Here is a 12,406-nt window from a genome sequence, read left to right on the forward strand (position 1 = left end):
GTCGTGGGTGCACTGTGTGGCATGCATGACGGTGAATGCCACACAATCAACCTGACATACACAAGTCACTGTAGTGGCCTATATTGCAGGCTCTGTCTATGGGCCACAAAATACCGCTGCAGTAACACCACTGTTGCCGCACTGCCATCCCTGGATTACTGTTGTTAGCCGGCGGGCAGGAATGACAATGGCTTGGCAGTCTTCCTCGGACTGCCACAGCGATGGTCCAGCGGGAAGACCGTTAAAGTCGAAATCAGGCCCTTGATTTCTTTAAGCAAGTTGTAGATGAGTAATAGAGGTGATACATTCCTCAAAAGTAAAGACACTCAGGAGTGATAATCCGAGGAAGAATGGTAGGTAAGATAGAGTATTTAGCTGTGCATGAATACAGGCACTGTAAAGTACAATATGGGAGGGTGTTCATCACTCACTTCCTCTGCTTCTAGAACATTGGAGGATGGATGTGCAGGTTTTAGAGGAAGTACAGACCCCATGAAATGAACAAGTACCCATTCGAGCAGCCATCAATCAGAGTTTTGTGGTGATAGTACCAACAACTGGTCCACTTAAAGTTGATTGCGATTACACTGCAAGACCAGAAAAGAGTCCTAGTCATGACTGTCCAGTGCCTTTACATAGGGCACTCATAGTGATCAAGAAGGTTAAATTTATTTGCCACTGGACAATCAGTGTTACAACAAACAAATGATGGACGGAATGCTGACAATGCAGACATTCTCCCCCAGTCAAGAGATCTGGGTTAAATCCATCGTTCTTTTGCCCACTACACCACCCCAGTTTAGACATGGCCATATGCAAATCAGTCTTGACCCTGTGCCTCATGGGAACAGTCCAGCCCGAACTGCCAAGCCATGTCTTCCCTGGACCGGAATCAAGCATCCTAGGACCGGTTTCTGGCTATCAGCCGTCATCAGCCAGGATAGCTTGACTCCAGTGGCGTAGTGAGCACGGGTCCCACGTCTGGGAATACCCATCCCACTTAGGGCGAAAAGCGTTACAACAAACAAATGATGGACGGAATGCTGACAATGCAGACATTCTCCCCCAGTCAAGAGATCTGGGTTAAATCCATCGTTCTTTTGCCCACTACACCACCCCAGTTTAGACATGGCCATATGCAAATCAGTCTTGACCCTGTGCCTCATGGGAACAGTCCAGCCCGAACTGCCAAGCCATGACTTCCCTGGACCGGAATCAAGCATCCTAGGACCGGTTTCTGGCTATCAGCCGTCATCAGCCAGGATAGCTTGACTCCAGTGGCGTAGTGAGCACGGGTCCCACGTCTGGGAATACCCATCCCACTTAGGGCGAAAAGCGTTACAACAAACAAATGATGGACGGAATGCTGACAATGCAGACATTCTCCCCCAGTCAAGAGATCTGGGTTAAATCCATCGTTCTTTTGCTCACTACACCACCCCAGTTTAGACATGGCCATATGCAAATCAGTCTTGACCCTGTGCCTCATGGGAACAGTCCAGCCCGAACTGCCAAGCCATGTCTTCCCTGGACCGGAATCAAGCATCCTAGGACCGGTTTCTGGCTATCAGCCGTCATCAGCCAGGATAGCTTGACTCCAGTGGCGTAGTGAGCACGGGTCCCACGTCTGGGAATACCCATCCCACTTAGGGCGAAAAGCGTTACAACAAACAAATGATGGACGGAATGCTGACAATGCAGACATTCTCCCCCAGTCAAGAGATCTGGGTTAAATCCATCGTTCTTTTGCCCACTACACCACCCCAGTTTAGACATGGCCATATGCAAATCAGTCTTGACCCTGTGCCTCATGGGAACAGTCCAGCCCGAACTGCCAAGCCATGTCTTCCCTGGACCGGAATCAAGCATCCTAGGACCGGTTTCTGGCTATCAGCCGTCATCAGCCAGGATAGCTTGACTCCAGTGGCGTAGTGAGCACGGGTCCCACGTCTGGGAATACCCATCCCACTTAGGGCGAAAAGCGTTACAACAAACAAATGATGGACGGAATGCTGACAATGCAGACATTCTCCCCCAGTCAAGAGATCTGGGTTAAATCCATCGTTCTTTTGCCCACTACACCACCCCAGTTTAGACATGGCCATATGCAAATCAGTCTTGACCCTGTGCCTCATGGGAACAGTCCAGCCCGAACTGCCAAGCCATGTCTTCCCTGGACCGGAATCAAGCATCCTAGGACCGGTTTCTGGCTATCAGCCGTCATCAGCCAGGATAGCTTGACTCCAGTGGCGTAGTGAGCACGGGTCCCACGTCTGGGAATACCCATCCCACTTAGGGCGAAAAGCGTTACAACAAACAAATGATGGACGGAATGCTGACAATGCAGACATTCTCCCCCAGTCAAGAGATCTGGGTTAAATCCATCGTTCTTTTGCCCACTACACCACCCCAGTTTAGACATGGCCATATGCAAATCAGTCTTGACCCTGTGCCTCATGGGAACAGTCCAGCCCGAACTGCCAAGCCATGTCTTCCCTGGACCGGAATCAAGCATCCTAGGACCGGTTTCTGGCTATCAGCCGTCATCAGCCAGGATAGCTTGACTCCAGTGGCGTAGTGAGCACGGGTCCCACGTCTGGGAATACCCATCCCACTTAGGGCGAAAAGCGTTACAACAAACGAATGATGGACGGAATGCTGACAATGCAGACATTCTCCCCCAGTCAAGAGATCTGGGTTAAATCCATCGTTCTTTTGCCCACTACACCACCCCAGTTTAGACATGGCCATATGCAAATCAGTCTTGACCCTGTGCCTCATGGGAACAGTCCAGCCCGAACTGCCAAGCCATGTCTTCCCTGGACCGGAATCAAGCATCCTAGGACCGGTTTCTGGCTATCAGCCGCCATCAGCCAGGATAGCTTGACTCCAGTGGCGTAGTGAGCACGGGTCCCACGTCTGGGAATACCCATCCCACTTAGGGCGAAAAGCGTTACAACAAACAAATGATGGACGGAATGCTGACAATGCAGACATTCTCCCCCAGTCAAGAGATCTGGGTTAAATCCATCGTTCTTTTGCCCACTACACCACCCCAGTTTAGACATGGCCATATGCAAATCAGTCTTGACCCTGTGCCTCATGGGAACAGTCCAGCCCGAACTGCCAAGCCATGTCTTCCCTGGACCGGAATCAAGCATCCTAGGACCGGTTTCTGGCTATCAGCCGTCATCAGCCAGGATAGCTTGACTCCAGTGGCGTAGTGAGCACGGGTCCCACGTCTGGGAATACCCATCCCACTTAGGGCGAAAAGCGTTACAACAAACAAATGATGGACGGAATGCTGACAATGCAGACATTCTCCCCCAGTCAAGAGATCTGGGTTAAATCCATCGTTCTTTTGCCCACTACACCACCCCAGTTTAGACATGGCCATATGCAAATCAGTCTTGACCCTGTGCCTCATAGGAACAGTCCAGCCCGAACTGCCTAGCCATGTCTTCCCTGGACCGGAATCAAGCATCCTAGGACCGGTTTCTGGCTATCAGCCGTCATCAGCCAGGATAGCTTGACTCCAGTGGCGTAGTGAGCACGGGTTCCACGTCTGGGAATACCCATCCCACTTAGGGCGAAAAGCGTTACAACAAACAAATGATGGACGGAATGCTGACAATGCAGACATTCTCCCCCAGTCAAGAGATCTGGGTTAAATCCATCGTTCTTTTGCCCACTACACCACCCCAGTTTAGACATGGCCATATGCAAATCAGTCTTGACCCTGTGCCTCATGGGAACAGTCCAGCCCGAACTGCCAAGCCATGTCTTCCCTGGACCGGAATCAAGCATCCTAGGACCGGTTTCTGGCTATCAGCCGTCATCAGCCAGGATAGCTTGACTCCAGTGGCGTAGTGAGCACGGGTCCCACGTCTGGGAATACCCATCCCACTTAGGGCGAAAAGCGTTACAACAAACAAATGATGGACGGAATGCTGACAATGCAGACATTCTCCCCCAGTCAAGAGATCTGGGTTAAATCCATCGTTCTTTTGCCCACTACACCACCCCAGTTTAGACATGGCCATATGCAAATCAGTCTTGACCCTGTGCCTCATGGGAACAGTCCAGCCCGAACTGCCAAGCCATGTCTTCCCTGGACCGGAATCAAGCATCCTAGGACCGGTTTCTGGCTATCAGCCGTCATCAGCCAGGATAGCTTGACTCCAGTGGCGTAGTGAGCACGGGTCCCACGTCTGGGAATACCCATCCCACTTAGGGCGAAAAGCGTTACAACAAACAAATGATGGACGGAATGCTGAGAATGCAGACATTCTCCCCCAGTCAAGAGATCTGGGTTAAATCCATCGTTCTTTTGCTCACTACACCACCCCAGTTTAGACATGGCCATATGCAAATCAGTCTTGACCCTGTGCCTCATGGGAACAGTCCAGCCCGTACTGCCAAGCCATGTCTTCCCTGGACCGGAATCAAGCATCCTAGGACCGGTTTCTGGCTATCAGCCGTCATCAGCCAGGATAGCTTGACTTCAGTGGCGTAGTGAGCACGGGTCCCACGTCTGGGAATACCCATCCCACTTACGGCGAAAAGCGTTACAACAAACAAATGATGGACGGAATGCTGACAATGCAGACATTCTCCCCCAGTCAAGAGATCTGGGTTAAATCCATCGTTCTTTTGCCCACTACACCACCCCAGTTTAGACATGGCCATATGCAAATCAGTCTTGACCCTGTGCCTCATGGGAACAGTCCAGCCCGAACTGCCAAGCCATGTCTTCCCTGGACCGGAATCAAGCATCCTAGGACCGGTTTCTGGCTATCAGCCATCATCAGCCAGGATAGCTTGACTCCAGTGGCGTAGTGAGCACGGGTCCCACGTCTGGGAATACCCATCCCACTTAGGGCGAAAAGCGTTACAACAAACGAATGATGGACGGAATGCTGACAATGCAGACATTCTCCCCCAGTCAAGAGATCTGGGTTAAATCCATCGTTCTTTTGCCCACTACACCACCCCAGTTTAGACATGGCCATATGCAAATCAGTCTTGACCCTGTGCCTCATGGGAACAGTCCAGCCCGAACTGCCAAGCCATGTCTTCCCTGGACCGGAATCAAGCATCCTAGGACCGGTTTCTGGCTATCAGCCGCCATCAGCCAGGATAGCTTGACTCCAGTGGCGTAGTGAGCACGGGTCCCACGTCTGGGAATACCCATCCCACTTAGGGCGAAAAGCGTTACAACAAACAAATGATGGACGGAATGCTGACAATGCAGACATTCTCCCCCAGTCAAGAGATCTGGGTTAAATCCATCGTTCTTTTGCCCACTACACCACCCCAGTTTAGACATGGCCATATGCAAATCAGTCTTGACCCTGTGCCTCATGGGAACAGTCCAGCCCGAACTGCCAAGCCATGTCTTCCCTGGACCGGAATCAAGCATCCTAGGACCGGTTTCTGGCTATCAGCCGTCATCAGCCAGGATAGCTTGACTCCAGTGGCGTAGTGAGCACGGGTCCCACGTCTGGGAATACCCATCCCACTTAGGGCGAAAAGCGTTACAACAAACAAATGATGGACGGAATGCTGACAATGCAGACATTCTCCCCCAGTCAAGAGATCTGGGTTAAATCCATCGTTCTTTTGCCCACTACACCACCCCAGTTTAGACATGGCCATATGCAAATCAGTCTTGACCCTGTGCCTCATAGGAACAGTCCAGCCCGAACTGCCTAGCCATGTCTTCCCTGGACCGGAATCAAGCATCCTAGGACCGGTTTCTGGCTATCAGCCGTCATCAGCCAGGATAGCTTGACTCCAGTGGCGTAGTGAGCACGGGTTCCACGTCTGGGAATACCCATCCCACTTAGGGCGAAAAGCGTTACAACAAACGAATGATGGACGGAATGCTGACAATGCAGACATTCTCCCCCAGTCAAGAGATCTGGGTTAAATCCATCGTTCTTTTGCCCACTACACCACCCCAGTTTAGACATGGCCATATGCAAATCAGTCTTGACCCTGTGCCTCATGGGAACAGTCCAGCCCGAACTGCCAAGCCATGTCTTCCCTGGACCGGAATCAAGCATCCTAGGACCGGTTTCTGGCTATCAGCCGCCATCAGCCAGGATAGCTTGACTCCAGTGGCGTAGTGAGCACGGGTCCCACGTCTGGGAATACCCATCCCACTTAGGGCGAAAAGCGTTACAACAAACAAATGATGGACGGAATGCTGACAATGCAGACATTCTCCCCCAGTCAAGAGATCTGGGTTAAATCCATCGTTCTTTTGCCCACTACACCACCCCAGTTTAGACATGGCCATATGCAAATCAGTCTTGACCCTGTGCCTCATGGGAACAGTCCAGCCCGAACTGCCAAGCCATGTCTTCCCTGGACCGGAATCAAGCATCCTAGGACCGGTTTCTGGCTATCAGCCGTCATCAGCCAGGATAGCTTGACTCCAGTGGCGTAGTGAGCACGGGTCCCACGTCTGGGAATACCCATCCCACTTAGGGCGAAAAGCGTTACAACAAACAAATGATGGACGGAATGCTGACAATGCAGACATTCTCCCCCAGTCAAGAGATCTGGGTTAAATCCATCGTTCTTTTGCCCACTACACCACCCCAGTTTAGACATGGCCATATGCAAATCAGTCTTGACCCTGTGCCTCATAGGAACAGTCCAGCCCGAACTGCCTAGCCATGTCTTCCCTGGACCGGAATCAAGCATCCTAGGACCGGTTTCTGGCTATCAGCCGTCATCAGCCAGGATAGCTTGACTCCAGTGGCGTAGTGAGCACGGGTTCCACGTCTGGGAATACCCATCCCACTTAGGGCGAAAAGCGTTACAACAAACAAATGATGGACGGAATGCTGACAATGCAGACATTCTCCCCCAGTCAAGAGATCTGGGTTAAATCCATCGTTCTTTTGCCCACTACACCACCCCAGTTTAGACATGGCCATATGCAAATCAGTCTTGACCCTGTGCCTCATGGGAACAGTCCAGCCCGAACTGCCAAGCCATGTCTTCCCTGGACCGGAATCAAGCATCCTAGGACCGGTTTCTGGCTATCAGCCGTCATCAGCCAGGATAGCTTGACTCCAGTGGCGTAGTGAGCACGGGTCCCACGTCTGGGAATACCCATCCCACTTAGGGCGAAAAGCGTTACAACAAACAAATGATGGACGGAATGCTGACAATGCAGACATTCTCCCCCAGTCAAGAGATCTGGGTTAAATCCATCGTTCTTTTGCCCACTACACCACCCCAGTTTAGACATGGCCATATGCAAATCAGTCTTGACCCTGTGCCTCATGGGAACAGTCCAGCCCGAACTGCCAAGCCATGTCTTCCCTGGACCGGAATCAAGCATCCTAGGACCGGTTTCTGGCTATCAGCCGTCTTCAGCCAGGATAGCTTGACTCCAGTGGCGTAGTGAGCACGGGTCCCACGTCTGGGAATACCCATCCCACTTAGGGCGAAAAGCGTTACAACAAACAAATGATGGACGGAATGCTGAGAATGCAGACATTCTCCCCCAGTCAAGAGATCTGGGTTAAATCCATCGTTCTTTTGCTCACTACACCACCCCAGTTTAGACATGGCCATATGCAAATCAGTCTTGACCCTGTGCCTCATGGGAACAGTCCAGCCCGTACTGCCAAGCCATGTCTTCCCTGGACCGGAATCAAGCATCCTAGGACCGGTTTCTGGCTATCAGCCGTCATCAGCCAGGATAGCTTGACTTCAGTGGCGTAGTGAGCACGGGTCCCACGTCTGGGAATACCCATCCCACTTACGGCGAAAAGCGTTACAACAAACAAATGATGGACGGAATGCTGACAATGCAGACATTCTCCCCCAGTCAAGAGATCTGGGTTAAATCCATCGTTCTTTTGCCCACTACACCACCCCAGTTTAGACATGGCCATATGCAAATCAGTCTTGACCCTGTGCCTCATGGGAACAGTCCAGCCCGAACTGCCAAGCCATGTCTTCCCTGGACCGGAATCAAGCATCCTAGGACCGGTTTCTGGCTATCAGCCGTCATCAGCCAGGATAGCTTGACTCCAGTGGCGTAGTGAGCACGGGTCCCACGTCTGGGAATACCCATCCCACTTAGGGCGAAAAGCGTTACAACAAACAAATGATGGACGGAATGCTGACAATGCAGACATTCTCCCCCAGTCAAGAGATCTGGGTTAAATCCATTGTTCTTTTGCCCACTACACCACCCCAGTTTAGACATGGCCATATGCAAATCAGTCTTGACCCTGTGCCTCATGGGAACAGTCCAGCCCGAACTGCCAAGCCATGTCTTCCCTGGACCGGAATCAAGCATCCTAGGACCGGTTTCTGGCTATCAGCCGTCATCAGCCAGGATAGCTTGACTCCAGTGGCGTAGTGAGCACGGGTCCCACGTCTGGGAATACCCATCCCACTTAGGGCGAAAAGCGTTACAACAAACAAATGATGGAAGGAATGCTGACAATGCAGACATTCTCCCCCAGTCAAGAGATCTGGGTTAAATCCATTGTTCTTTTGCCCACTACACCACCCCAGTTTAGACATGGCCATATGCAAATCAGTCTTGACCCTGTGCCTCATGGGAACAGTCCAGCCCGAACTGCCAAGCCATGTCTTCCCTGGACCGGAATCAAGCATCCTAGGACCGGTTTCTGGCTATCAGCCGTCATCAGCCAGGATAGCTTGACTCCAGTGGCGTAGTGAGCACGGGTCCCACGTCTGGGAATACCCATCCCACTTAGGGCGAAAAGCGTTACAACAAACAAATGATGGACGGAATGCTGACAATGCAGACATTCTCCCCCAGTCAAGAGATCTGGGTTAAATCCATCGTTCTTTTGCCCACTACACCACCCCAGTTTAGACATGGCCATATGCAAATCAGTCTTGACCCTGTGCCTCATGGGAACAGTCCAGCCCGAACTGCCAAGCCATGTCTTCCCTGGACCGGAATCAAGCATCCTAGGACCGGTTTCTGGCTATCAGCCGTCATCAGCCAGGATAGCTTGACTCCAGTGGCGTAGTGAGCACGGGTCCCACGTCTGGGAATACCCATCCCACTTAGGGCGAAAAGCGTTACAACAAACAAATGATGGACGGAATGCTGACAATGCAGACATTCTCCCCCAGTCAAGAGATCTGGGTTAAATCCATCGTTCTTTTGCCCACTACACCACCCCAGTTTAGACATGGCCATATGCAAATCAGTCTTGACCCTGTGCCTCATGGGAACAGTCCAGCCCGAACTGCCAAGCCATGTCTTCCCTGGACCGGAATCAAGCATCCTAGGACCGGTTTCTGGCTATCAGCCGTCATCAGCCAGGATAGCTTGACTCCAGTGGCGTAGTGAGCACGGGTCCCACGTCTGGGAATACCCATCCCACTTAGGGCAAAAAGCGTTACAACAAACAAATGATGGACGGAATGCTGACAATGCAGACATTCTCCCCCAGTCAAGAGATCTGGGTTAAATCCATCGTTCTTTTGCCCACTACACCACCCCAGTTTAGACATGGCCATATGCAAATCAGTCTTGACCCTGTGCCTCATAGGAACAGTCCAGCCCGAACTGCCTAGCCATGTCTTCCCTGGACCGGAATCAAGCATCCTAGGACCGGTTTCGGGCTATCAGCCGTCATCAGCCAGGATAGCTTGACTCCAGTGGCGTAGTGAGCACGGGTCCCACGTCTGGGAATACCCATCCCACTTAGGGCGAAAAGCGTTACAACAAACAAATGATGGACGGAATGCTGACAATGCAGACATTCTCCCCCAGTCAAGAGATCTGGGTTAAATCCATCGTTCTTTTGCCCACTACACCACCCCAGTTTAGACATGGCCATATGCAAATCAGTCTTGACCCTGTGCCTCATGGGAACAGTCCAGCCCGAACTGCCAAGCCATGTCTTCCCTGGACCGGAATCAAGCATCCTAGGACCGGTTTCTGGCTATCAGCCGTCATCAGCCAGGATAGCTTGACTCCAGTGGCGTAGTGAGCACGGGTCCCACGTCTGGGAATACCCATCCCACTTAGGGCGAAAAGCGTTACAACAAAGAAATGATGGACGGAATGCTGTCAATGGAGACATGCAGATTGTAACACTGGACAATCAGTGGCATGTAGTCGTTTATCCTGCTGCAACTGACGCAAGAGGCTAATGGACAGCGTCACAATCATGGCAGGCAGGCATGAATGACCAGCTAGACTACAGGTAGTTAGCCCTGAGATAGCAGTGTCTGCACTATCTTCAGAACTTTTACCAGAGACTGCCTTCCCTTGTAGTAAAATATGCCCTAGTGAGGGAAGTTTGAGTAGGTTCTATTCCTGCTGCATGCAAGGAAACACAATCATCTTCCTATTCAACCAGACATCATGGTTGAACAGCAGGAGAAGTGTTAGGCAAAAGTTTCCCAATTCCATTTCATTCACTCTTTACTCCCGGTAATACGAAAAGAGAAGGAGCTTCTTAATGAATGGGAATGTGAAGAATGGCAAAAAGAGACACCAAACAATTTGGCACTAGGTAGTCATTTAGCTGTGGCAGGTCTATCTTTAAAAAAAATATATATTTATTGATTTCCAATCTAGCATACAATCTTCAAGGACAAGTGAAGCGATACATATGACATTATAACAAAATTTTGCCTTATAAGTGCTATATCAATCATCACCATTGGAGATTTGGCGACAAGGATAGTATGTACACTCATAGTTACAGATAACGCTACAACATAACGTTTAAACATGTTAGAACCTGTCATGCACCAGTGAGAGTAGCTTAATGAACGGACATTGTTGGTCGTGATAAATTGTGTAAAATAATATGAGCAATCATTTGTGGGTGACAAGGTCCAAACTCAGTTCGCCTGCATGTTGGTACATATTTGGGAACGGTAGGTCTGAGTGGGTATAAGTGTGGGACTGAGCTGTATGTATGTCCTACAAAGGTAATAGAGCGACAGGAGAAAGGAGGGATGGGGAAAATAGCGGGTGCTGGAGTAGGGGCGGCCGCTGGGGGGTGGGACACCGTCCATTGATGTTTGAATTTATCCTATGAAGACCCCGGGCTGGAGGGGGCACAGCCCAGTTTGGAGTCTAGGAATGTTAGATATCTTTTCCAATCAAGGGGGGGTTGGTGGGGGCGTGGTGCCCTGGAATGTCGCTATGTAGTAACTCGTATTTGGCCACTAATAACCCCTGAAGATCTGTAAGCCATCAAGGGGGGGTTGGTGGGGGCGGGGTGCCCTGGAATGTCGCTATGTAGTAACTCGTATTTGGCCACTAATAACCCCTGAAGGACTGTAAGCCATCAAGGGGGGGTTGGTGGGGGCGGGGTGCCCTGGAATGTCGCTATGTAGTAACTAGTATTTGGCCACTAATAACCCCTGAAGATCTGTAAGCCAGTTATGAATTGGAGGGGCCAAGTTTGACTTTCAAGACTTTGCCAATGGACGTTTGGCTAAGCCTAGTGCTAGGTCTAGGAATTTGCTGATAGTTTTACACCGTGCATTGCGTGTAGTAATGCCCAGTAGAAAATGAGGGCCATGCGCTGCGACCAACATGTCTGTGGCATGCCCACTTCATATAATTGAACGTAGCTTCAGGGTTGTGACAATAAGGGCATATATCGGAGGAAGTTGTGTACGTTCGTGCCAGACTGTGAGGAGTAAGGTATGTGTGGTAAAGGTAATTGAATTAAGTGTATTAAAATCTGACATTTGTGGATATTATCTTCAGGGATCCTATGCACTGCTCCCATTGTTTGTCGGTTAGTGTAATTGATAATAGCGCATCCCAGTACTCCCTGAGTGTTATTAAGGAAGGTACTGTATCCAATCTTAGAGAGGTATATAGCATGGTAATCGCCTGTTTCCCCGCACCATATGTCAGTAATGTTTGTAGTAAGTTGGATGTCTTGGGCTCAACATGTACGTTGCCCGATGTCCTGTATAGTTGATGGGTGAGTGACACTTACAATAAGAATGAGCCTGGAGATATGCCATAGCCATCCACTAGTGTCTCAAACGCGCAAAAGGTCAAGTCGACAAATAAATCACTCCACATAGTGAAGCCTACAGTGGACCATTCTGACATCTCCAGATGTGAGACCCTAGTAGTAGGGCCAGGGAGTACTCCTAGTGGAAGGCCAGGGGCATAGGGTGGTGGTGACTGCCTCATCCATAAGCATCAAATCCAACAGTTGTAAGCTGTGGAATTCAGTACATTTCCTTGCATCTTCAGAATCGTCATTTTGGAGCTGAGTAGCCACTCCAACAATGTAGATTGGCATAGGCCAGACTCCCGACATCCCAGCTCAGCGGTATAGTGACCTACTAGCCACAGCATTGCCCACTGCAGCTCTGCAGCAGCATAATAGTTTTCATAGTTAGG

This window comes from Triturus cristatus, chromosome 12, assembly GCF_964204655.1.
Source record: "Triturus cristatus chromosome 12, aTriCri1.1, whole genome shotgun sequence".
Classification (NCBI taxonomy): Eukaryota; Metazoa; Chordata; class Amphibia; order Caudata; family Salamandridae; genus Triturus; species Triturus cristatus.